The sequence below is a fragment of the Stenella coeruleoalba genome (genome assembly GCF_951394435.1).
Source record: "Stenella coeruleoalba genome assembly, chromosome: 14".
In the NCBI taxonomy this organism is placed as follows: Eukaryota; Metazoa; Chordata; class Mammalia; order Artiodactyla; family Delphinidae; genus Stenella; species Stenella coeruleoalba.
This window is the reverse complement of record NC_137160.1, coordinates 6,673,232-6,696,273: the sequence shown is the minus strand read 5'-3', so window position 1 is coordinate 6,696,273 and position 23,042 is coordinate 6,673,232. Positions and strand designations below refer to the sequence as shown.

The window sequence follows — 23,042 nt, the reverse complement described above, 5'->3', positions numbered from 1 at the left end:
GCCGCGGAGCGGCTGGGCCCGTGTGAGCCATGGCCGCTGAGCCTGCGCGTCCGGAGCCTGTGCTCCGCAATGGGAGAGACCGCAACCGTGAGAGGCCCGTGTACCGCAAAAAAAACCCCAAAAAACAAAGAAAAACCCATTATACTTCGTGGTGAAAGGCAATTCTTTCTCCTAAGATCAGGAACAAAACAATGCGAGATTTACATCTATGTACTTCTCGTTTAGTAACTGTAAGTGGTATTGTATTTTCATTTTCATTTTCTGTGTGTTTCTGTATCTAGTCATGAAAATAATTGTTTTTTCTTCATCTACCTCAATAAAGATTGTGGTTATTAAATTTACAAGTATTTATCAAAGCTTAACCCTGTCATGCAGTAGAAACCACGGTGAGGAAAACAGAATGCACCTCTGTCCGTGTGGGATTTACAGTCTCTGGAAAGGGAGGGTCTCTTCCACTTTTACACTTCCCATGATTACACACTGCAGCAAGTGAAGAGAGATGGGAAAACATATAGCAGGGCGATATTATTTGGTTCCTAGGTTCAGGGAATGCTTCCCTGACAAAGTGGTTATTGAGCTGTGATCTAAAGGATACGTGAGACTTCACTGGGCTGGGGTGATGCTTTTCCAGGCGAAGGGAGCTGCATGTGCAAAGTCTTTGAAGGTAGAATGACCACCTTACTTTCAAGGAATGGAAAGAGACGTGAAACACGCAATCAACAAAACAAAGGTTATAGGGGTATTAAATGAGGTAAAAGGGGAAGGCAGTTGCCAAATAATGCAGGGCCAAAGAAAAATGCAAATCACTGAAGAATGATTTGGCCACGTTTGTATGTTCTAAAGATCATCCCAGCTGCAGTGTAGATACGGGGTTAAAAGCTGATTGAGGATAGAGCAGCGAGGAGAGGTTTCCGATAGTTCCAGTGAGATAATGTTAACTTGTTCTCTGTAATAAGGGTAGAGACACATTATCGATATAAAATTACTAGGACTTGGTGACAAGTTTTACATGAAAGTTAAAGCAGTGCCGTAGTCAAGCTTCTATTCTACCTTGTCCAGCTCTAGACTTGGAATATGTTTCCTGGAAACAGCAAATGCAGAAGGAGTGTGTGTCTGTACCGGATGCCACTGGAAATTCTACATAGTTTCATCAGTGAGTCTGGATCCCAGAGAAAGATGGTCTCTAGAGATAGAGTTGTGAACCATCCACCAGTATTTGGCAACTAAACTAGGGATATAGATGAAATCTCATTGGAAGTTATTACAGGATGAAAAGAAAGAGGAAACCCGGGTATTTGATTTCAGGGAGGTGAGCAACAAAAGATGCTGAGACACTTTAGGCAAGAAATAAAACATACTGATTCTAAGAGCGTTGTGTTATAGAAGAGTATAGAAAATTCTTTCAAAATATAAATTGGTTAAAAATGTGTATCAATGGTTAGATTATAATTCGTTACGTATGGTTAGGTATAAATTAGTTAGATGTGTGTGTGTCTGTGTGTGTGGTGTGTAGTATATGGTGTGTATAAAATCCACGTTTAACTTACTAGGCAATGATTTCTTTTTTTGCCCCAGACGTTCTCTTTGACCTTTATAAACCACTAGGGGTTCATATCGTCCATTGCTTTGTGGACTATATGAGGAATAATGTGAAGTTCATAAAAACAGCAACATTGGCTTGAGAATTGACCAAACATTGAGAAAAGAAGGTAGTAACTTTGAAAGACCCCGGCCTCCCCCTTTCTTGCTACCTTGTTGTTGGAATACTCTGCCCAAGTGCTATATGCGTCTAGCAATACTTTTGACAAAGATAAAACAAGGAAAGTTTTCTCTGACAGGGAGGAAGATATATCGCCGATCCACAGTAATAAGAAGATTAGTATTGGCTTGAGTACAAACAAATAGATGAAAGGGTTGAACAGAAGTCAGGGAGAAAGCATAAATACTTGGAAATTTAACGTGCAATGCATTTAGTTCCATAAATCAATGGGGAACATGCAGAGTGTTAGACGGAGAAGGATGGAAATCATTCCCTGTGTAATCCTGACTGCATGGGTGGAGTCTCCATGTGTTTAAAACCAAAATGTGAAAGATGAGATTGTAAATGTAATAGAAAAAAATGGAAGAAAATATCTTTTTGAGCCTAGTGGGGGAAATAACATCTTAAACCTTTAAAGTCACAAAGCGTATGGCAAAAGTTGATGAGTATGATTAAAGCAAAGTCAGGAAGGATATAGAAATGATAAAAGATGACCATACCCCCAAAACGGCTACATGCAATACTTTAGCAAGAGTAAGTGCCAACCAAATATATGCATTAAACATATTAGAATGTTAAGTGCGGGTAAGGCAAAGTTTCAGCCCGTTTCTTAACTTGCCACTAGCCTTCTCAGAAATGAATCCTAGTTCGGACAATAAGTTATATAGTCCACTACCTATGGCTGAAGAAAGGGAAATAGATTGGTATACGGGGATAAAAGAAGAAAAATACATGTCTAATGGTAAGCTGGAAAATGGTTCATAGCCTTCTCTCTGAAAAAATATATTCACACAGGCATATATATTTATTGTAAATTTTACTGATATAAAGGATATCTATATCACCCTATTTACCGAGAATAATAAAATGTAAAATACTATTTATTATAAATTTCAGACGCCCAAATGGAGTCTCAAAGTATGCTTTTGTTGACTTCGACCAAGTCCTTACATTCACAGCCAAACTGGTTTGCAATTAAATCTTTATTTGACAAATGCAGTTACTTCCCACTTCATGAACTCTTTTTCCAATGTATCTGTCATTAAATTTGACGGAGAACCTACTGTTAAACGATCCCTTCCCCAGTGCAGAGTTTATTCATTGAATGAAACTGCCTTCAGCTCTGCATTTGTTGGGATTTCACGTGTTTATCAATGATGTGAGCAACGTCTTGGCTGACACGTAACGGTTTCAAACACTGGAGGAGTGATCTCTCTTTTTTTGTGCTATTCACAATGTAGCAGTTATAGACGCTACATATTTTTAAGTTTGTCCTACATTCCTAACATTTTCTCCATCACGTTCCATCTAAACAATAAATCAGAAAGTAAATCAAGCCCTGATTTACGGCATTTTCCAGTTCCCATGCTGTGTTTCCACCGTGGCTAATTCCAAGCAATCAACATGATGTTAGTGAACAAGGAGTTAGGAGTGGCACATGGGGGGCTTCCCTGGTGGCGCAGTGGTTGTGAGTCCGCCTGCCGATGCAGGGGACACGGGTTCGTGCCCCGGTCCAGGAGGATCCCACATGCCACGGAGCGGCTGGGCCCGTGAGCCATGGCTGCTGAGCCTGTTCGTCCGGAGCCTGTGCTTTGCAACAGGAGAGGCCACAACAGTGAGAGGCCCGCGTATCGCAAAAAAAAAAAAAAGAGTGGCACATGGAGTATCATGTTTCCACCATACAGATGCTACAGACAGAAATAAACAACAGAGAAATTAAGAAAATATAGTAAAGTAGGAAGTGATAAGTTTTGAATAGATATCACATTGTTTTAATATAACTTATTTAATTGCAAATTTATACATTTTAATTTTAATTCTGGCTATGTGTAACAGCTCAAAGCTTCCTGGAAAAAACCTTTTTTTTTTTTGCGGTAAGATTATACTTTATTCTGTTTGCAAATTGAATGAGAGAAATGACCTTTTGTAGTCTGGACTCAGCCACAAGCAGACATGGGCACAGCCCGACTGACTGCCTAGCTTAGAGTCCTGGAGAATAGTGCAGTGGTTCTAAGTCCTGACCTTAAGAATGACCCGGGGAGCTTTTATAGAATATTGAAGTCCAGGCCTCACTCCAAACCAATTAAATCAGAATCTCTGGGAGTAGGCTGGCTTCCTCATTATAAAATACTTCTCAGTTGATTATAATATTTGGCCAAGGGTTGAACACGTTGTGCAGGTTCTTTGGTGAATTCAGGTTCTACTAATTGGGTTATCTACCCCTCTGGTAGATTTTTTTTTTAATTTTTACTTTTAAAAAAAAGTTGTGTTGGGGTATAGTTGATTTACAATGTTATGCTAATTTCAGGTATACAGCAAAGTGAATCTGTTATACATATACATATAACCACTCTTTTTAATATTCTTTTCCCATAGAGGCCGTTACAGAGTATTAGGTGGAGTTCCCTGTGCTATATAGTAGATCCTAATTAGTTATCTGTTTTATATATAGTTGTGTGTATATGTCAATCCCAATCTTCCAATTTATCCCTCACCCCCTTGTAACCATAAGTTTGTTTTCTACATCTGTAACTCTGTTTTGTAGATAAGTTCATTTGTACCCTTTTTATAGATTCCGCATATAAGTGATATCATATGATAGCTATCTTTCTCTGTCTGGCTTTCTTCACTCAGTTTGACAATTTCTAAGTCCATCCATGTTGCTGCAAATGGCATTATTTTGTTCTTTTTTATGGCTGAGTACTATTCCATTGTATATGTATACCACATCTTCTTGGTCCATTTCTCTGTTGATGGACATTTAGGTTGCTTCCATGTCCAAGCTATTGTAAATAGTGCTGCAATGAACATTGGGGAGCATGTATCTTTTCGAATTATGGTTTTCTCTGGACACATGCCCAGGAGTGGGATTTCTGGATCATACGGTAACTCTAATTTTAAAAACTTCCTGAAAATTTAACAGTCAGTTTCCGTGACGGGGTTTGAGCCACCTCTATTAACACTGATGGGTACTAATACATACATAAAACAAACCTTCTGACTGTCCCTGCATTTCCAGTTCAGCGTAGTGGGGCCTGACAAGACTTCTTTGTATCATCCCATCAAAGCTCACACTCTTTTATTTTTTTTATTTTTATTTTTTTTGCGGTACGCGGGCCTCTCACTGCTGTGGCCTCTCCCGCTGCGGAGCACAGGCTCCGGACGCGCAGGCTCAGCGGCCATGGCTCACGGGCCCAGCCGCTCCGCGGCATGTGGGATCTTCCCGGACCGGGGCACGAACCCGTGTCCCCTGCACCGGCAGGCGGACTCTCAACCACTGCGCCACCAGGGAAGCCCCGTGATTATAATTTTTTTTTCCCTTTTTCCTTCCATCACATCACCTTCCGTTGTAAATATACAAGTAGAGATGCTGACAGAACCAAACACCTAAGAAATAAACAGGCTGCACTGCATGTGCAGGACCTTTTCTGTCCCCATCCAGAGAGAGGGCAGGAGGTGCGACAGCAGCACGTAGGTCTCGCTTTCTCCAAGATGCAGCTTCTGAAGCTCCAGTGAGAAATAAAACACAGCAAAGGTGCCACTTCCTGCTGCGTGGTCTTGAATGAAAGATGGCCATTTACATAGTCATTTTCTGCAGCTCATTCCAGATTTAAAGGGTCATTTTCAGTAAAATTCTATTTAAATCAACATTTCCTGATCTACCCTACAGCTGATTCTGAGGAGCCTGTGGCTTATGAATAGTATTTGCTCTCAATCTCTTCCTCCCTTTGCCAGTGGAATCTGACCAGCATAATAGGGGAGCTAGTTCTGGCTTAAACTGAACATCTCTCACCATTTTAGGAATATTGTATAGTAAGTTATTTCTGCCTCTGCTCTGACACATTTACCATATATTCTGTCTAATTTAATTAACTAGAATTCCCTTTCAAGGTCACAAGTACGCCCCTCACCCATCTTCAACCATTGCAGGTTTCTCACCGGACAAAATTATTGCTACTTGGAGGACTCCCCTGGTACTGCCATGAATGCTACTATTTTCTCAGGGGGTCTAAACATGATCCACAGAAAATGTGAGATGGAATCGATTTATAGATAAATACACATACTGCATGTGTTCCTCATCTTACCTAAATTTTGAGAGAACTAAAATGACCATCATTGATGGTTATATAAATTTGAAATAAGAGTAACTTTTTACTTACATTCTTAAGTTTATTTTTTTTACAAAAGGCTTAACTTTGTTATAAGAAATTAGGACAATAAAATTACATAAAATTACGGAATCCAACTGTCCAGCGGTAAGCCCTATTAATACACACGTCTTTTCAGACCTTCTGTAACATAGACACGTGCCTGTGCGCACGTATTTTACAAAAATTGTTGATATAATATTGTTATGCAAATTTGTTCTTTAATTTCAACACTATAACATAGTCAGCTTTCCATACCAGGCATAGAAAATGAACCTAATTATTTTTAATAGTTTTATAAGTATTCCATGGTACAATTTTTTTCCCTCTTTTAACATATGTAAGAAAGAAACCAAACACATGAGCAGTTATAAACAATCCTAAATATTCTGTACTCTGACTGCATTTCTAAAAACCTCTTAAGTCAATGTTGATTATAGACTTTTTACCAAAAGGTTCTTTTTTGGTGGATAGCACCCCACTGACACTGAAGAAAGATGCTTCAGCTGAAGTTGTTGCTGTCTTCCTTAACTCACAGTTGATGAATGGACTTGAAACCCTGTGAGTCCCTCTGAGAATGGGATAACCTCAAGAATGATAGCCGTTATTCTTTGCTTTTGTGAGTTTTTTCTTGTATTAAAAATTTTCAAAAATATCCAGTTATTCAAACACTACTTTAAAAAGAGTATATTTGACTCAAACAATATTTAGATAAGTATATAATGTCCTTTTTAATTCCTATCAGTGAACATTATATGATTTACATGAGTGAAGATCAAGAATAAGAATTCATGATGTCCTATGTAACAATCTGTTTCTAGTCCCGTTTGTGTCAACTTAAGCTAGTTCCTTGCTACTGCAAGAAAAGGGAAGTTTTATGCCAGAGAAAGGCAAAGCTGCTACCTAGAACTTGGGGACACCCTAATATTTAGATGACTGTATTCTTTGAGGAAGAAAAAAATGAATTATTCTTTTTTCTTTTTTGTTGAAGTATAGCTGATTTTCAATAGTGTGTTAGTTTCAGGTATATGGCAAAGTGATTCAGTCATACGTGTGTGTGTGTGTGTGTGTGTGTGTGTGTGTGTGTTCTTTTCCATTATAGGTTATTATAAGATATTGAATATAGTTCCCTGTGCTATACAGTAAATCCATTTTGTTTATCTGTTTTATACATGATAGTGTGTATCTGTTAATCTCATGCTCCTAGTTTATTTCTCCCCCTCCCCTTTCCCCTTTGGTATCCATAATTTTATTTTCTTTGTCCGTGAGACTTTTTCTGTTTCATACATAAGTTCATTTGTATTATTTTTTAGATTCCACATGTAAGTGATACCATATAATATTTGTCTTTGAATTACTTCACTTAGTATGATAATCTCTGTGTCTATCCCTGTTGCTGCAAATGGCATTATTTCATTCTTTTTCATGGCTGAGTAATATTCCATTGTGTATATGCCACATCTTCTTTATCCATTCACCTGTCAGTGAACATTTAGGTTGCTTCCGTGTCTTGGCTATTGTAAGTAGTGCTGCAGTAAACACTGGGGTGCGTGTATCTTTTCAAATTAGAGTTTTCTCCAGATATATGCCCAGGAGTGGGATTGTTGGATTATATGGTAACTCTATTTTTTATTTTTTAAAATTTATTTATTTATTTATTTTTGGCTGCATTGGGTCTTCATTGCTGCACATGGGCTCTCTATAGCTGTGGCGAGTAGGGACTACTCTTCGTTGTGGTGTGCGGGCTTCTCATTGAAGCGGCTTCTCTTGCTGCGGAGCACGGGCTGTAGGTGCACGGGCTCCAGTAGTTGTGGCTCGTGGGCTCTAGAGCACAGCCTCAGTAGTTGTGGTGCGTGGGCTTAGTTGCTCCATGGCATGTGGGATCTTGGCGGACCAGGGCATGAACCCATGTCCCCTGCATTGGCAGGCGGATTCTTAACCACTGCGCCACCAGGGAAGTCCCTCTATTTTTTATTTTTTAAGGAACCTCCATACTGTTTTCCATGGTTTCCGCACCGATTTACAAAAAGGAATTATTCTTGTGAGGTTTCTGTGAGTATTTTGACAGTGTGGACAGATCTTAGTAGCAGTGTCAGCAGAAGGATGGAAATAGCATACAATAATAATAACAAGAATAATGCAGTAGTAGCCGTAATCTTAAAAATAAGGTACTGAGGAGAAAGAGCTACACATGGAACCTTCCTCAGGCCCGGCATGCAGTTGACAGTGTGTGGTTCTGTTCAGGACACCGGCTGGTTTTGTTCCTTTGCTTTCGGCAGTGTCAGCGTGTTGAAATGATTTGTGAGTAGAGCGGAGTGAGGTAGCTCCAGAGTTGGCCTGTAGGGGGCCTCAGCGACCACCTCTGTGAAGCTTCTTTTGAAAAGAAGTGACCTGACTGGTACCTTAGTGTGTCCTCTCTTGGCTTCTTACAGGCTTCCTCAGTCTGGAGAAAGTGAACTCTGTGATGACTGGAAAGGGTTCAGAACATGCCACCCCAAAATATGCTTCTCTGATACGTTGACTATTTCGAGTTAAAGGCACTTGGAAAACAGCAGATACAAGGAAAACACTCTAACTTTCCTTCTTAAAAGCAGGAGACGAAATTCCCTACTAAAAATGTCCTCCCTCTATGAGGACAGTGACGTTCTTCTCATCAAGGATGGGAAGTTGAGACTGAGAGGATTCTATACGGACGGACCTTGTTAAAACAACCCTCATCTTCCTGTAGCTCCCACAGAGCTGAGTCGCTTTCCCACAGTCTACCTCTCCTCTTCAACCTAATGTGAGAGCGAGCACATCTCCCATTTTTGGGGGGTCTTCATTGCATGTGAGGGCTCCCGTGTCACGTAAAACTTGTATGAAATAAATCTGCCTGCTTTCACCTGTTGATCGGTCTCATGTCAGTTTAGTTCTCAGGCTCAGCCGAAAAGAACCCTGGGGAGGGGATAAAGGTAAACATTTGCCTCGCCTAAGGCTCACCCCACTCAACGCCCCGCACTCCACGACTGACTTCATCTTCCGCATTCTCCTCTACGTGCCCGAGACCGTCGGGTCCTCCAAGTCACCTCCCGATCGTTTAGTGCCGTGGATACCAAGACTGGGCAAAAAAGCGCAGGTGCTTGGAGGGGAAGGGCTTGGTGAAAGAGGCTGTCTGTCTTCGTAATTCAAAGCGGAAAAGGGGGAATACATCTGAAAACCTGGGATGAGGAATGAGAGTTTTCTATTGTGTTTTGGAGGCTGAGAGGCTAAAAAAACTGTGGAGTGAAGACTCTGGAGAAAATAGAGCACAGTTGTCAATGAGATTGTTGTATTAGATTCTACTTACTATACTTAAATTTTCAGTTGCGTCAAAATGTGCTTTTTTAAGTGTAAATTTATTTTATGGAGATATAACTGACGTATAGCGTTGTGTGAGTTTAAGGCACGCGATGCATTGATTTGATACATTCATATCTTGCAGTGTGATTACCACCGTAGCATTAGCGAACAGCTCCATCATGTTCCATAATTATCATTCCTTTTATGTAGTGAGTGCATTTAAGATCCAGTTTCTTAGCCACTTTGAAGTATATGATATGGTATTAACTGTAATCACAGAACTGTCCATGAGATCTCCTAGAGACTGTCATACAGAGTGAAGTCAGAAAGAGAAAAACAAATACCATATGCTAACACGTATATATGGAATCTAACTGCAAGATTGTACCCTTTGATCTTTTTAAAATGTGACCTAGCTCCTGTAGTCAACCACCTGATCTGATGCTTCAATAAGGTTATTTTCTTAAACAATAACACCAGTGTGCCAGAAATGCTTGGCACTGAGATCTCTTCCTATGCAGCCCATGTGCTCTGCATCTGTGAGGAAGGCTGGGAATTTCTGTCTGGTTTAATTATAGGAGGGAAGGAGATTTTAGTCTGTCTGAAAATTCAAACTGTTGAAATGAATTAAAACCCAGAAAAAGGAATCCATTTTCAGAGGAATCTGAAGATGCATTTCTTTTTTTTTTTTCTTTTTCTTTTTTTTTTGTGGTACGCGGGCCTCTCACCGCTATGGCCTCTCCCGCTGCGGAGCACAGGCTCCAGACACGCAGGCCCAGCGGCCACGGCCCACAGGCCCAGCCGCTCCGCGGCATGCCGGATCCTCCCGGACCAGGGCACGAACCCGCGTCCCCTGCATCGGCAGGCGGACTCTCAACCACTGCGCCGCCAGGGAAGCCCGACGCATTTCTTTAATATCGCTTATGGAGATAAGGCGTCTAAGGCGCTCACAGTATTGCCATTTATCTGGGTGCTGGAGAGAAGTCCTAAAAAAGGCCCTAGTCAGGAGTGAGGTGAAAATAAAATGCTCAAGTTTCATGCTTGGGAAAGAAAACTCTATTGGAAGCTTCCTGGCTGTTAAAGATCTAGAAAGGTTCATGAAAAAATGGAGATAAAGCTGACAGGGGGAAGGAGGAAGGTCTGGAGTCAGTGAGCTTGAAGACGTATGATAAACAGTGGTGAGAACAGTAAAGCGAATCATGACGGCAGCCCCGAATGACTAACGTGGGAGTGGTGATTTTTTTAATGTAGCTTTAGTGAAGGCAATAGGAAACGCATACAGGAAAATTCTGCTAAGCAATATTCAGGTGGCTGAAGGGAGACAAAGAGTACAGGGGAGGAAAAGAACATGAGAAAAGGAAAGGAAAGGATAGAAGGAGCCCTGCCCACCCTCGCCCCATACAAGCAAGAGTTTATTCTGTCCAGAGGATTTGTGGTTTTGTTGATGTGGTTTGTAGAGTTGTTTGGTTTGTTGTTTTTTTTTTTTTTTTGGAGCAGCTGGGGTTTCCAGAAGCCTCAGTAGAACTGCAGGCCACAGATTGAGAAAACCCGGAAAGGTCAAGCCCCCTCAGCTGTTCCGGGTAATGCATGTGCAAACAAGCCTAGAACAGGAAGAGGAAAGGGGATTTGAGTCTTACCTCCTTGTCTCTGAATTAGTAAGTCCTATTTCTCATTGGATCTGTTAATAAAACCTGTGTGTACTAGTTTGCTATTGCTGCTATAACAAGTGACTGCACACTTGGTAGCTTAGGAGGCACAAATTTATTGTCTTACAATTCCAGAGGTCAGAAGTTTCACGTGGGTTTCAGGGATTGAAATATACGCTGTTAGCAGAGCTGCTTCCTTTACGTAATGTCTCTGGGAAAATCTGTTTCCTTGCCTTTTCCGACTTCTAGAGGCCTGTGACTTTCCTGGACCCACGGTTCCTCCTTTCACTCACAGCCAGCAAGGCTGCGTTTCTCTGACTGTTCATTCACAGCAGCATCTCCTAGGACCCTCTCTCATCAGGAACAGTTTCTTTAAATGTGATGAAATTGGGCCCACGTGGATAATTCAAATACTTTTATATTTGTTATGTTGCTCAGGGATCCTCAGCGTCCTTCATCTCAATCACATCTGCAAAGCCTACTTTATACGGGCAGACCTCGTTTTATTGCACTTTGCTTTATTGTGCTTTGCAGATACTGTGTGGTGCTTTTTCTGTTTTGTTTTGTTTTTTTGTACAAATTAAAGATTTGTGGCAACACTGCACTGAGCAAGGCTGGGGCACCATTTTTTCCAACAGCGTTTGCTCACTTTGTGTCTCTGTGTCACATTTCATTACTTCTCACAACATTTCAAACTTTTTCATTTTTATTATATTTGTTATGTTGATCAGGGATCCGTGATCTTTGATGTTACTGCTACTCCTCTCTGAAGGCACAGATGATGGTTAGCATTTTTTAGCAATGAAGTATTTTTTAATTAAGGTATGTATGTTTTAGTATTTTTTAGACTTAAGGTTATTGTACACATAGCAGACTACAGTATAGCATAAACGTAACTTTTACACGCACTGAGAAACCAAAAAATATTACTTTTTACTTTATTAAGTAAAACATTTTTCTTTTAATTAAAAATTTATATTTTACTTTATTATTTACTTTATTACTTTATTGCAGTGGTCTGGAACAGAACCCACAATATCTCTGAGGTCTGCCTGTAATACAATATATTTACTGTTTCTTGAGAATAGGACCGAATCTTTTGGGGGGGGGGGAGGACAGATGTTATTCCGCCTACCACATTTTGTAAAAATAACTTTTCCTCCCCATCTGTTAAATGAATGAGGAGTAAATGACATTATTACATATTGCTCTACCTGATCAACGTCTTGACGCATGAAAGACTTTATGTGTTTCCAAACAGTCACGTTTTATAACAAACATGCAAGCACTCTGGGAATCACAGACACAATAATAGGATCAAGAGCAATTGGCCTCTGTAGCCACAAGTATGTGTTTCATGCACAATTAGGTGAATAAATTTCTACTCTGAGTCTATCAAGTACGCAGTCCAGAACAGGAAGTCGGCAGTGACTTTCATTTCCGTCAGTTTAGTAACATGCCTTGATCTTTCTTGCATGGAGCACATTTCTAGGTGAGCAGCCAGATGACATAGTCAGTGTACTTATTCTCACCACCCTGCCCAGATGATTAAGCCTCGGAGTAGAATTTAAAGTCAATGTCATCTCCTTTATTCTGCCCTTATTCTCGGAGCAGAAGGCTTAAATGTTTAGATGCATAACTTTCTTGATAGTGTAGCACCTGTTTATCTTATTTGCAGATAAAATAATGATTTAAGGACTCTGACAGTTGGAGAGTTCAGTGGGGCAAGCAGCATCTTTTCAACTGTCTGTGGCTAAAGTATCAGTGTTACGTGGTGGAGAGAGATTTCTTGGAGGTCAGAGAAATTCTGGATAAAATCCCTGTTGTAACAACAGCAAAAACAAATCTGTGACTCTTGACTGCTCTAGCCAAGCTCATGATTCGAGGTATAAAACCTGAAGTGGTACCACGAACCTGAGATGGAGAAATTGGAGTAACACTGGGGTTATGATTCTCCATCTGAATCAGCAGCTTTTGTGCGGTGTAGGTGTGCATGTGTTTAGGGAGAACTTAATTAAATGGAATCAACAAAAATAATAAAACTTCTCTTCCTCATGAGCAATTAAAAGATGCTGATTTGGGCAAACATTCATCACCATTCTGTGGTCGCCGTAACAATTTTTGTTCCTTCATTGGCATAGCAGTTCTATAAAACAGGAAGACTGTGTGTATAATTTGGGCATGTGTACTGAGGAAACACGACAATACATTGGAATCTATTTAATTAAGCAAATGCTGTTTTTAAAAACTTGAAACAAAGTTATTTTTTCCTTTAGAATTCAAAGTCATTTGTCCAGGTTTTCAGAAATAAGAAAAGAAGTCATATTTATTCCTGTGGGTTGGAAAACAGTGACCTTCATTGAGATTTCCAACAATGATAACGTATTTAGAGCAAAAAGAGTTTGGGGCCCACTGTTTCCAATTTGTAACTGAAAAAGCCCCTGATTTCTTTCATAGAGTTCATGGTTTTGAACACTAAAACCAATTCTCAATTTCTCTGGAAAATACATGCCCTTGTGAGTTCCTGTATTTGGGAAGGTATGCCAATAAAAAGTAATGGAAAGCAATATCTTTCAGTCATGTTTTGAATGCGTTGAAACTAAGGGTGTTAAACAGAAATCTGAGATATGAAGAAGAAGGCGTCAGGGCAGAAGGAGAGAGGTTAGAATTTATTCATCATATATCCCTGCATTGTAGATTATAGCTATATATTTTTAATAGAATGTGTCAGAAAAATAAAATTTGGAATTATAAGTATTAATAGCTTGCCTCTCACAATTTTAGGAAAGTTATGGTTGAACTTGTGTTGCAAAACCCTTCACATGTAATTATATTTATGTTACATATCTAGGTTATTAAGTACATTTTTACTATTATAGGTTCTCCAGCACAATATACTACTTATAATCAGAACATTGCAAAAGGAGTCACGTAGAGAGTGAGCTTTGGAGATAGTCCTAGAATCCATCCTGGCCTCATATTTTCACTGGCCTTGAAGAATTTATTATTCTCCCAGTATCTCAGTATCCTCTGTGGAAATAAATATAGTCATATCCATATCTCACATATGTGGTGATTAAATAAACTAAATGTGCATGGAAATGCCCAGAAAATAGGCAGTCAGAAATTACTTATTTTCAGAATTGAGTTTCATTAAAACAGCAATGAGATACCACTACACACTTATTAGAATGACCAAACTCTGGAACACCGACACCACCAAACGCTGGTGAGAACATAGAGCAACAGGAAATCCCATTCACTGCTGATGGGAATACAAAATGGTGCGGCCACTCTGGAAAAGTGTTTCGTGGTTTCTTACAAAATTAAACGTATTCTTTCAGTAAGATCCAACATTCCTCCTCCTTTGTATTTACTCAAAGGAGTTTAAAACATGTCCACGCATAAAAATGAAAAGATAGATTTAGGTCACATTTAATCAGTTTAGATTATGAATTTTCAGGAAGTTACTTTTTAATTGAAGTGTAGTTGATTTACAACCTTGTGCCAGTGGAAGTTACTTTATAATGAAAATATGACTAATTTTGTTGTTGTTGTTTAAGAATAATTAGTCAAACTGGAGATGCTGGAAGGATTGAGTGAAGTAAAATATTTGAATAAAAAGACCAATTAAATAGTCAAGAAAACCTTACATCCACACAAAAACTGGAACATTGATGTTTATAGCAACTTTATTTATAATTGCAAAAACTTGGAAGCAACCAAGATGTCCTTCAATAGGTGAATGGACTAATATGGTGTGGTCCATCCAGACCATGGAATACTATTCAGCACTAAAAAGAAATGAGCCGTCAAGTCATAAAAAGACATGGAGGAACCGTAAATGCATATCACTGAGTGAAAGAAGCCAATCTGAGATGGCTACATGCTCTATGATTCCAAATATATGACATTCTGGAAGAGGTAAAACTACGGAGACAATAAAATGATCAGTGATTTCCAAGGGCTGGTGGGAGGGGGAATGAAGAGGTGGAGAGCAGAGGACTTTTAGGACAGAGAAAATAATCTCTATAATACTATCATGATGAAAGCATGACATTATACATTTGTCCAAACTCATAGAATATACAGCGCTGAGAATGAATCCTAAAGTAAACTGTGGACTTCGGGTGACTATGATGTGTCAGTGTGGGTTCATCAGTTGTCACCAATGTCCCACTCTGGGGAGGGGGGTGTTGAGAAAGGGGTAGTCTATGCATGTGTGTGAGCAGGGGCTTTACGGGAACTCTCTGTACCTTTCTCTCAATGTTGCTGTGGACCTAAAACTGCTCCCCAAAAGAGTCTTCAAAAATTGAATGTCACAAGAATATTACCTCTCTAAAATTTCAAAATTAAACGATAGTATATTTTTGATAAGAGATTATACACACATATATACAAACACATACACATGTCATTTATCCCAAAAGTAAGAATTCATGTTAAGTTGGATAATTTGTGAATGTTGATTTTCTTTATTTTAATGAATATGTCAAATTATCCATATACTTTACCCTGAAACATCTATTAGTAGTAAAATATTACAATAAAAACATAACACATTTTCTCGATTACATAGATGAGTTTTAATTCGCATATTTTAAATGTGAATTAACTCATTTTCTAATTATGCATACAGAAGAGATATGCGTATTTCTCCATTCACGGGTATGTTATTTCCGACTGTGTTTTTACAGTGCGTGCACTGTGGTTTAAGATATGCACCAGCGTGTTGTTTTATCCTTTCCCTCTTCTGTTCTTTCCTTTTCCCCGTGAAACACTGAATTCTAAATGACCACCTGTCTAAAGAGCTTATGATGCAGATAGGACTGATTTACTTACACGGCACATCTTGGCAAACATTCTTAGATCTCACCGGCAGTCTCAGGAAAACCAGAAGCGCTTTCATCGTTCATGGGATCAAACGAAAGTACTTCACATCACTTTTTGTCATCAGCCAAGAGCATATAAAGTATTTAAACTATCTGAAAGAGGCTGAAACCGTGCTTTCTCGACTACTTTGGGCACTAACCCATGCATGTGGCTAACATAGAAGGTTAGAACAGCAACCCCTGTCTATCTATAAGCCCCAAGAAAGTAGATCGCCATCATCTTAAATAAGGAATTTGCCTTATGTAGCACTTGTACAGAGACACACTGACACACAGAGACAATGACAAACAGACATGTGGCTATGGGATGAGATCACGAAGAATTTATTGAACTCACTTCTGTGGAATAAACATCTTTTTAAAGGAAAATGATACTACACTGATGTTAGTCATATAAAGGACATTTTAAAACTGTTATGCTTTGACCAAACATTTGGACTCAGATAAAAAGGAATGCTACAGCAATAGTCATTTTGCGTTTTGAGTCATTTCTATGCTGTTCAGATCTTCCTGGACTTACAATGGCGTTACATCTTGATAAACCCATTGTAAGTTGAAAATATCATTCATTGAAGATGTATATTTAATACTGAACATCATAGCTTAGCCTAGCCTACCGTAAACACGCTCAGAACATGTACATTAGCCTACGTTTGGGCAAAGTCATCTAACACAAAGCCTATTTAATAATAGTGTTGAATAGCTCATGTATGTATTGAATACTGTACTGAAAGTGAAAAACAGAATGATTGTAAGTGTGTGGGGTGCTTACCCTCGTGGTCACATGCTGACAGGGAGCTGAGGCTCACTGCTCTGCCCAGTTTCATGAGAGAGGATCTTACAGCATGTTGCCAGCCCAGGAAAATATCCAAGTTCAAAATAAGGTTCCTAGTGAATGTATAGCCCTTTCGCACCATCATAAGTGGAAAAAAATCATAAGCTGAACCATCATAAGGCAGGGAGAGTCTGTGTACAGATATGGTACCCGGACTTTCCTTTACAAAGAAACAGAGAACATGGCAATATTCAGATACTAAATATATTTTGTTTTAAAATATACACTGTTTTAAGGTGGTTCTATAATATTCAATGATGCTATCACTATTGTCAAAGACCCAACTAGGCAAAGTAGATTAGCTGACAAAAGGAAAATAACTCAGCTTCTCATCTCTGTTCTGATCTAAAGGCTTCTAGTGGTGAGGGATCAAAAAACAAAAAAAAAAGTCGTGGTCTGATGGCCAGATCTGCAGGAGATCATAAGAGGGCTGGGTGGAGTGCTGAGCCATCCTGTAACCAGTTCAGATGATGTATTCAACCCTAAGTATGCAATGAAATAAAAACAAATCAGTCGACCAAAAATGTTTAGGCAACAGTAGCTGAGTTGATCCAAAAGGAATTGATTAACAATACATTTGTTACCAACCATATCCCACTGATGGAAGAAAGCTTGGATCAAAGTATTTTCTCCTGTGGGGCATAAAGGGATTAGATTAAAAGAGGAACAAATTGCATTTCTATCTTTTCCTCTTTATTCACTGTACCTAATAGCTCTTTAGGGAGAAAAACAAAATACTGGCCCATGTGTTTCATAAAAATCTCTTACTTCCATTGAATTAAATCATGCCTAGAGATAATTAAAATAGGTTATTCATTAATCAAATATTCCAGAAGCCATTTTCCGATAATTCTTTATCAGGGGACTAATTTAACAAAATTAGTTTTCTTCATTTGGGACACCAAGTCAGGATAACTGAACTACCATCAGAAACTAGTAATAGGTCTTGAAATGTAAAGACCAAGAAAGGGCTCGGGTTTCTTGGCTTCATCGACACTTCTCAGAAACGGAAATGTCAGTCACTCTCTTATTTTCTACTTTTGGCTTTTATGAAAATTATTTTCAGATCTGTATTTGCATCCTCATTAGTACATCTGATATATATTCTTCTACAATAATCTTATGCATTTAACTTTCTCCTGGACAGTTACCTGAGACGCTCTATGCTATCATCACAGTCAGGGTGTCAGGAAGTCAATTCTTGACCTGGGTGGAAATGATGGCGATGGTGAAAAGGATTGCTAAATTTATATGGCATTTTACTACCTATATAAGACTATTTTGTACATTCGCTAAGAGGCCAAACACACATTAATAACTTGCCAGTGTTCATAGAGTTAGTGACACAAGTAGAATATAAAATTTATCTCTTTTCAACAGTGTCTTTACTCAACACATATGCACTTAGTACCCAAAAGTTTTATTGGTTCTGAGGATATGAGCACGAACGTGAGACATTTCCTTCCTTTGTAGAGTTTGTGTGACATTTTGGTATTGAGTTAGTTTCTTAATTGGTCTCCTTGCTCTTTGTTCCCATTACACATCCTCCTACATTAAACTGACAGAATCAGCTTTCTAAGGATATCACAGAACACATGTTCTCCCATAACCCAGTGATATAAATGATTGTGTTATTAACCACAATTTGAAGTTCAATAGTCTTAGCTCAGCATACATGACCCGTGATGAATTATCTCCTTCATTTACAACATCCTTCTTGTCTATTAATATTGGTGCATTCAATTATTGCCCCAAAGCGTGTTGTAAAATATTCCAGGGATGCCTTGGTCAATGCCACTCATCTTCACCAGCCTCGCCCTTTTTCGGTGTGAGACCAGTCCCAGCACTTCACCTCAGTCCTGCACATTCCCAGAATCCTTCCTTGACACCCATAGCCTCTGTGAGGATCTCACTTTCTAATATGCCGTAGCAATCACAATTTGTATGATTGCTGGTACTTACCGTAGATTCTAGCATTATTTTTCTTTTGTATGTGTGTGTGTCTCCTCAAACAGATTGATAATTCAAAGAAGAGTTTTTACTACACTATCAACAATCAACACAATGGTGAATGAAACATAGTTTACTAAATAACAGTATAAAACTACTCGCTTAATTGAATAATTCCTTGATTTATCAGTTCTGTTACTTATTATGGCAGGTGCCAGATGAGGTGCCAGAAGCCAAAAGTGGAAGTAAAAGGTAAACATGGAGAAGAAAGCCAATGATTCCTAGCAATAATAAGGATGACACCCAAATAAATGTATAATGTTCACAGTGCTTATCACTGCATGTGACTTATTGAATTTTGTTAATATATGTTTATTTTTACCTTATAGTCAAACTAAATAAATATTTTCATAAAATAGAATTGTCCCTAAAACTTATTCTCTTGTTTAAATTAATAATTTACATAATCCCTTTTAAAGAAATCTAAATGTGAATATTATTAATTTACTGATAGTTATTCTCGCTCTGTCCTAAACAAGATCTATCTTTTTTTATTTATTTATTTATTTTTTTTGCGGTACACGGGCCCCTCACTGCCGTGGCCTCTCCCGCTGCGGAGCACAGGCTCCGGACGCACAGGCCCAGCGGCCATGGCTCAGGGGCCCAGACGCTCCGCGGCATGTGGGATCCTCCCAGACCGGGGCACGAACCCGTGTCCCCTGCATCGGCAGGCGGACTCTCAACCACTGCGCCACCAGGGAAGCCCAAGATCTATCTTTATTCTCTCCCTGTATCCATGAACAGGCTGCTAAAAATGAGAAAATATCAAAATGCAGGAGGAGGATATGAAGTTACATACTCAGGAGCAATCCAAGATATGACAGGCAAAACAATGCAATTATGAAAAGGAAAATAACTTAGCAGAAATCCAATAAAATCTCAGTAACTTGGGAATGTTATCAGGTAGAGAAAGAAACCTTAGTATTTAGTAGATATATTAAAATCCATTCAGTAATAAAAAGAACATGCCTTAAACAAATCAAGAGAAAACTAATAACTTTGAGTCAATTAGAGTAGTTAGATGGCACTGGGAAGAAAATAAGAGTCTAAATAGTATACTTTCCCCCATTGCTGAACAAACTCAATTTCATACTTTTGTCTCTATAAAACTGTTTCTTCCTTTATATTCTTATATTTTCATTTATTTTCCTCCAATTTCAAAATACATAGCTGTAAATTGAAATTTGCTATTTATCTATAATGATATTCCCTGACATTTATTAGATCAGTTTATTACATATGTTTCAGCACAGTTAAAGGCAGAAACACATCATCACACATTTCTTGACTGCTTCTTATGTGAAGAGTACTAGCGCTACTACAGTCTTGAATGCTATTATCCATGGATTATTTAGGAGTCATAGTAGATTAGAAATGGAAAGAAAATTTAGATGCCGTTGAATCCATGTCTTTAAATAGATTGAAGAACTGAACTGAATTGAATTCCAGATGTTTTCACAATCAGAAAGTGAGTCAGTACAATCCAGGTCTTCTCACAGGATACAGACCTAATGCCTGTAAATTCTTGCTTTAATTTACACACTGAAAAATTGCCAGTAGTTCTGTGTAAGAGTTCTGAAAATTCAGAGACCAAACCCAGTGCATCGTTCCACTGTGCAGAATCGTTTCATTGCTCTGAATATATATTCCCTCTCTCTCTTTCTATGTATATATATGTACATATATAAAATTCACATACATATGTAAATTCCTTCAGTCAATAAAATTTTATTTCATGGAAAAATATTTAAAGCCTTATGCCAAATAACTGGCATTAAAAATGCAAATAGTGTAAATGTACTAATTTCCTCGCCTTTTATGGTGGTGAATCAACAAATGCAATTTAAAGGTCATAACTCAAGTAATGGAAGTTTAAGCGTATCATATTAATATAATGCCAAAATCTAACAAATAGAAAAGCAGAAATCAAGTGTAAATCATTCAAAGTATTTAAGTGCAGTTAAATACAAGAAAGACTAATAGCAAACAAGGACATTATGCATTAAAATTAATAAATGAAACATGAAATAAGGTGACATATCAAGATACGAAAATGTGATAAAGTCAACCCCCCCAAAGAGAAAAAAATAAATCATTGGTTAGCTAATAGGGGCAACCATAACATTTGGACTAATATCTTTTTTTTTTTTTTTTTTTTTTTTTTTTGCGGTACGCGGGCCTCTCACTGTTGTGGCCTCTCCCGTTGCGGAGCACAGGCTCCGGATGCGCAGGCTCAGCGGCCATGGCTCACGGGCCCAGCCGCTCTGCGGCATGTGGGATCTTCCCGGACCGGGGCATGAACCCGCGTCCCCTGCATCGGCAGGCGGACTCTCAACCACTGCGCCACCAGGGAAGCCCTGTACTAATATCTTTTAAAAAGCGATTGAATAGTTTGGAAGTAAAAGGATAAGAAAATATATACCAAGCAAATAAACAAAATAGCAATCAGGAGATAGTATATCACCATGAAACAAAAGCGGCCACTTTGTAATGATGAGTGCACAATCTATGATAAAGATCCAGTATTTATTTCCTGAAGCAAATAACATAAAACTATGAATTTAAAGGAAAAACAACAGGAGAAGTAGGAAGACGTATTACGAGAGTAAAAGGCTTTAACTGTCTTATCTCAGGGCACAGTTAATAGAAGTAATAAAATAGTTGACCTCCAAGCAGCAAGCAAACTTTCTCATCATCTGCCTGAGAATCTGTTTACAAATTGACTTGTGAAATCACAAGGGAAATAATGGGAAAATAGCAACAGGTATCTAGGAAATTAAAAATAGTAAGTAAATATTTTATTCAATTATATATACAGAAATCTGGATAAAATTAATGCTTTTCTTTGAAAATATATATTATGTTAACTCACCACAGAAGTTAATAAAAATAAACTGTAAGCAAAGAATTATACGTCATATGAAACTTATGACACAAGTATCCAGGGTAAACATTTTAGGAGGAAAATACTTTCAAATTGTCAAAAATAGCTTTTATCCCAAATTTACTTAACTTATATAAAATGCTAAGAGAGGAAAAAATGTTTTTTTTAACAAAGTAACACTGTACTAATAAAACCCAAACACTTTAGAATATTTGTAATTAAATATGTTGATAAAATTTTCCTAGATAATATATTAACAGTAGAAGTTTCAGATTACTTTAAGGTCATTTAGCTATTTTCTCAGAAATTAAGACAAGAAATAGACATAAATGCATGTAAGATTTCAGTGTACTACTAGAAATCATAGGGGAAAGATGGATTATTTAACCAGTATCTACAGCACAATTTGGTACTATTTAGAAAAACACATATGCTACCTATCTCCTTAAAGTAGCTAAATTCCAGATTTAGAAGATATTACTTTGCTTTTTAATATCTTCATACCCACATGCAGGGACATTTATATAAAATTTTACATAAAATAATATATCAAGTATGTTTTTTCTCTGCAAATACATTTTTGCTCCTTGTGCTTTTTTTTTTTCTCCCTTGGGCTCTGCCCTTCTTGTTTTCCGTCTATGTAGAAAAGCAATCTCATCTATCTCCTGTGGTAATACACTAAGACAGATTTTTCCATATTTTCTCCATGTTCATATAACCGTAGGTAGATGAATATGCATATCATATGAACTTGACTATTTTCAATCATAGTTTTTAGGGTTTTGTTTTTTTTAAAGATAGTTTTTGTGCCTTGCTTTTCTTCTCAACAACACCTCATAGTAATTCTTATAAGTCAGCTTGTCAAATGCCAACTTGTTTTTAAAACAGCTCTGTTGCTGATGGCAATTTCTGAGACTGCTCTTAAGAATTTCTTTTTGTATTTTTGTTTTCAGCAATTACACTGTGATGTACTTAGTGTTGCTTTCTTTGTATTCATACTGCTCAGGAGTTGCTGAGTTTTTACATATGTTATTTGATGTCATTCGTCAGTTTTATAAATTCTCAGACATTGTTTCTTTAAACATTACTACTTTTATTACTTTGCTCCTTGAATTTCATGCTTAAAAAATATTTTTACCTTTTTTTCCCTGTTGAGTGCTTTTATTTGGTTATTTTCCCTTGGCCTGTCTTCCCTTTCACTAATCTTCCCTTCATTCTTATTAAAGATAATAAACCTGATATTTTAAGAACTTTGATAACAAAGCCATTATCTAAATCCTCAGGAATCATTTTCTAATATCATTTTTTTCTCTTCTTTTACCTCACTTGGTCCTATATTGGCCTGCCTTGTTGTTTTTTAATGGATGCCAACTATTTGTATGAAAAACAGTGGAGATTCTAAAAGAGCTTACCTTCCTCCAGAAAAATATCACTCTTCCTCTTCTCTCATGATTTCTCTAGGATTAAGGTATCTGAAGTCCTGGTGGATGAAATAGCTTTTCAATGTGATCCAATACATTTTTTTCTTTATTTGATCCTTTCATAGG

At 38.1% G+C, this 23,042-nt stretch overlaps 1 protein-coding gene across 2 annotated transcripts in view; it reads left to right on the top strand.

Moving 5' to 3' along the window:
* Positions 1-23,042, top strand: part of LOC307196893 (uncharacterized protein) — a 965,113-nt gene that overhangs the window by 855,424 nt on the left and 86,647 nt on the right. The window contains exon 13 of one of the 2 annotated variants that reach the window (XR_013831269.1): positions 8,343-8,381. The exons of the other annotated variant lie outside the window; for it this stretch is intronic. The gene's annotated coding sequence lies outside the window, so the exon portion shown is untranslated. Of the gene's footprint in view, positions 1-8,342; positions 8,382-23,042 lie in introns of those variants that run through there. 2 annotated transcript variants of the gene reach the window in all.